This window comes from Mesoplodon bidens (genome assembly GCF_964165515.1).
Source record: "Mesoplodon bidens genome assembly, chromosome: 15".
NCBI lineage: Eukaryota > Metazoa > Chordata > Mammalia > Artiodactyla > Ziphiidae > Mesoplodon > Mesoplodon bidens.
In genome coordinates this window covers 32,909,220-32,913,431 of record NC_138171.1, presented here as the reverse complement: position 1 = coordinate 32,913,431, position 4,212 = coordinate 32,909,220, and the positions used below count along the sequence as shown (strand labels likewise).

Sequence of the window (4,212 nt, the reverse complement as noted above, 5' to 3'; positions counted from 1 at the left end):
TATTCACTTGGTCCTTATTAGTTATCTATTTTATATATACTACTATATACAGAACATATAAAGATATTTTATATATAGTATATATATAGAGAGATTGGAAGCTCAGTCTTCCAAATTATCCCTAACCCCCTTACCCCTTGGTAACCATAAGTCTGTTTTCTACATCTGTAACTCTATTTCTGTTTTGTAGATAAGTTCATTTGTAGGCTTCTTTTTAGATTCCACATATAAGCAATATCATATGGTATTTGTCTTTCTCTGTCTGGCTTACTTCACTCAGTGTAACAGTCTCCAGGGAACTTCCCTGGTGGCACAATGGTTAAGAATCTGCCTGCCAATGCAGGGGACATGGGTTCAATCCCTAGTCCAGGATGATCCCACATGCCATGGAGCAACTAAGCCCATGCGCCACAATTACTGAGCCTGTGCTTCAGAGTCCATGAGCCACAACTACTGAGCCCATGTGCCACAACTACTGAAGCCCACGCTCCTAAAGCCCAAGCTCTGCAGCAAGAGAAACCATTGCAATGAGAAGCCCACACACCACAACAAAGAGTAGCCCCTGCTCAATGCAACTAGAGAAAGCCCACGTGCAGCAACGAAGACCCAACACAACCAAAGAAATAAATAAAAGTAAAATTAAAAAAAACAAAAACAGTCTCCAGGTCCATCCATGTTGCTGCAAATGGCATTATTTTGTTCTTTTTTATGACAGAGTAATATTCCACTGTATATATGTACCACATCTTCTTTATCCATTCCTCTGTTGATGGAAACTTAGGTTGCTTCCATGTCCTGGTTATTGTAAATAATGCTGCAATGAACATTGGGGTGCATGCATCTTTTTGAATTATGCTTTTCTCCAGATATATGCCTAAGAGTGGGATTGCTGGATCATATGGTATCTCTATTTTTAGTTTGTTAAGGAACCTCCATACTGTTTTCCATAGTGGCTGCACCAGTTTACATTCCCAGCAACAGTGTAGGAGGGTTCCCTTTTCTCCACAGCCTCTCCAGTATTTATTGTTTGTAGACTTTTTGATGATGGCCATTCTGACTGGTGTGAGGTGATACCTCATTGTAGATTTGATTTTCATTTCTCTAATAATTAGTGATATTGAGCATCTTTTCATGTGCTTTTAGCCACCTGTATGTCTTCTTTGGAGAAATGTCCATTTAGATCTTCCACCCATTTTCTGAGTGGGTTGTTTGTTCTTTTTTTGATAGTGCACTGCATGAGCTGTTTGTATATTTTGGAGATTAATCTCTTGTAGGTCGCTTTGTTTGCGAATATTTTCTCCCATTCTGAGGGTTGTCTTTTGGTTTGTTTATGGTTTCCTTTGCTGTGCAAAAGCTTTTAAGTTTAATTAGGTCCCATCTGTTTATTTTTGTTTTTATTTTCATTACTCTAGGAGATGGCTCAAAGAAGATATTGCTGTGAGTTATGTCAAAGAGTGTTCTGCCTATGTTTTCCTCTAAGAGTTTTATAGTATCTAGTCTTACATTTAGATCTTTAATTCATTTTGTTTTTTTGTTTTTGTTTTTGTTTTTTTGTTTTTTTGCTCTTTCAGCCATCTTTTTATTTACAGTTTGTGTTTAATGCAAATCAATTCCATAGCAAGAGAAGTTACTATGAATCAAAGCATAAATACACAAACACAATATACAATCCAAAATAGATGTACAGCATTCAGGTATGAAACAAAAGAGAATGTTCATTCACACACATAGTAGCTTGAGATCTGTTGGATATGGTTGTTCCAATGTAGATTTCTAAAGATGGAAAAAAAATGACTGGTTATCAAGACTACTGCGGCCATATTAGATTTCGGAACATATAAGCATCAGTGTGTGACCATACAAACAAAAGACTTTAGGGAGTGTCTACTTTTAAAAAGGTTTCTGTGCATCAAGGCAGTTGTGAAAAGATTTACTTTCCAAAATCAAGCCCATTTTAGGCTTAGGACCAGGTTCTAACTATCTAAAAATATTGAATGATGGCATAAAGTGTTCCAAATGTGGCTATTCTGATTCAGTTTAAAAAGAAGTATTTACAGAAAAGAGTATAAAAGTTTTTCTGAATTTAATGTAAGCAAGCTTCCAGTCTTCCCTTGCCAAATATATTTGATTTATAGTTTAGCTCCTTCACATATTTGCCTTTTTAATTTCAAGATTTGTCAATCTTACCTTCAAAACAGATCATTTTTTAAACTGTAAAAAGTATTCGACATATGCAGAAATAAAAAGCATTTTGAAATTAGTTGAGATCAATGTAATTCTACTCTTTGTTATCTGTTTAGCTAAATGAATCTACTGCTCTTTTTGAATAAGAATAGTTGATAAATATATAAGCAAAATGTACTCATTATGCTTGGATTTGGGGTAGATTCCAATCCATCATTGCCCTGGTACATATCAATGACTATATAAAAATTCAAATGCAATGTCAAACCCAAACCCCAAGGGAAAGAAAGAGTTCAGTTCCCAAGAGAACAGCGATAGCTTAACATAAAATTTTCTCTAGAGTACATCAACATTAAATTAGTACTGCTGAAACAACACATTGAGGATTTACAGTAACACCTGGAAGTTCCTTCTAATGTACATATAAATAGAATCACAGAAGCTTTGTTTTACCTCATTGTTTTATGGCCTTATAAATTTAATGAACAAATGAAAACTGAATCTCTGTTCCACATCCCATTCTTTATCTCTAGGTAAGATAAAATCTATTTTCACTTTCAAGGTAGAGTTTTATGTGTCCATACTTCTTAAGCCACATTTAAGGAAATCATCTCTTAACTAATTTTGGATGTTGTCTCTCTTCATCTTGTACAGGAAACTCCAGCAGATTTAATATTGGCATTCATCATCTAGTCAAACCCTTCACATGCTCTTCAAACCAATCAAATTTGGGATCCTCAGCAGTTTCTGTCAATAAAATAAGGTGTGGAACTAGCAGATTCATTCAATGAAGACCTGTTTTTTTTTTTTTTTTCCCTTGTCACACTGGATGTCTGGATGCCATCTGAATTGGGTTTAGAGGATGGGAAGTATAGATGTTTCTTGGCCTGAGTCTCTTAACAGTAGAGATGTAGAAGGGAGACCGAGATCACCGAGACTGGCTGTTGACTGCAGAGCACCGCCACTTGCCTTGGTGGTGGCATTCGCTGGATTGGGGGCAGCTGAGGTATGCTGGGAGGAATTACTTGAAGGCGTTACAACAGTTGTTTGATTTGAATAAATCTGCGTAGGTAAGAGCAGTGCCAGAAGCAGCAGCCCCAGTCCGAGCCTGGCCACCATCGCTCTGCCCATGTCCGCTCCGTCGGTGTGTAGCGCGTCTCACTGGATGCGGTGTGCGTGAAAGATCGCTAGCTCCAGGCAGGCGCAGGCAAGGTCGATCTTTAATTCATTTTGAGTTTATTTTTGTGTATGGCGTTAGGGAGTGTTCTAATTTCATTCTTTTACATGTAGCTGTCCAGTTTTCTCAGCACCATTTACTGAAGAGACTCTTTCCTCCATTGCATATTCTTGCCCCCTTTGTCATAGATTAGGTGACCATAGTTGTGTGGTTTTATCTCTGGACTTTCTGTCCTGTTACATTGATCTATATTTCTGTTTTTGTGTCAGTACCATACTGTTTTGATGACTGTAGCTTTGTAGTATAGTCTGAAATCAGGGAGCCTGATTCCTCCAGCTCCATTTTTCTTTCTGTAGATTCTTTGGCTATTCATGGTCTTTTGTGTTTCCATACTAATTGTAATTTTTTTTTTGTGCTAATTCTGTGGGAAATGCCACTGGTAATTTGCATTGTATCTGTAGATTGCTTTGGGTAGTATAGTCATTTTCACAATGTTGATTCTTCCAGTCCAAGAACATGGTATATCTCTCCATCTGTTTGTATCATCTAATTTCTTTCATCAGTATCTTATAGTTTTCTGAGTACAGGTCTTTTGCCTCCTTATTCCTAGGTATTTTATTCTTTTTTGTTGCAATGGTGAATGGGATTGTTTCTTTAATTTCTCTTTCTGATCTTTCATTGTTAGTGTATAGGAAAGCAAGAGACTTCTGTGTATTAATTTTGTATCCTGCAACTTTACCAGATTCATTGATGAGCTCTAGTAGATTTCCGGTAGCATGTTTAGGATTTGCTATGTACAGTATCATGTCATCTGCAAACAGTGACAGTTTTACTTGTTTTCCAGTTTAGAT

The 4,212-nt window shown here is 36.8% G+C and overlaps 1 pseudogene across 1 annotated transcript; it reads right to left on the bottom strand.

The window, feature by feature from the left end:
• Window positions 1-2,411: 2,411 nt before the first annotated feature.
• Window positions 2,412-3,315, bottom strand: LOC308629382 (signal transducer CD24-like; annotated as a pseudogene). Its single transcript has one exon. The product of its transcript is annotated as a signal transducer CD24-like (transcript).
• Window positions 3,316-4,212: the final 897 nt, after the last annotated feature.